Below are 366 nucleotides of genomic sequence, written 5' to 3'. Positions count from 1 at the left end.
GGTTTAAGCATTAACAACTTTACTGGACTTTACCGGACTTTACTGGCCTTCTGCAGAGCTCTTGGCTGTTAACATGCCACACTTCCCAGCCCCCTGGGTTGTGAGGTGGCTGGTTTTGGCTTGGACTAAAGGATCAGTTAACACCTGCACTGCCAAACCCTCGTAGACCTGAGCGTGCTCCTCACAGCTCTGTGCCGCTGCACCCTGTGGGAAGTGAGGCTCAGGGTGAGCTGCGCTGCACAGATAGGTGCTGGAAGGCAGCACAATGGGAATATATAGACGAGGCTGGTGGGGAAAGGCTGAGTATCGACACTGGGAAACACAAAGCCAGTTCAACACCTGCAGCAGGATGTGGGCAGCCACACG

Source organism: Egretta garzetta, unplaced genomic scaffold, assembly GCF_000687185.1.
Source record: "Egretta garzetta isolate BGI_Z169 unplaced genomic scaffold, ASM68718v1 scaffold592, whole genome shotgun sequence".
Classification (NCBI taxonomy): Eukaryota; Metazoa; Chordata; class Aves; order Pelecaniformes; family Ardeidae; genus Egretta; species Egretta garzetta.
This window is presented reverse-complemented; position numbering follows the sequence as displayed.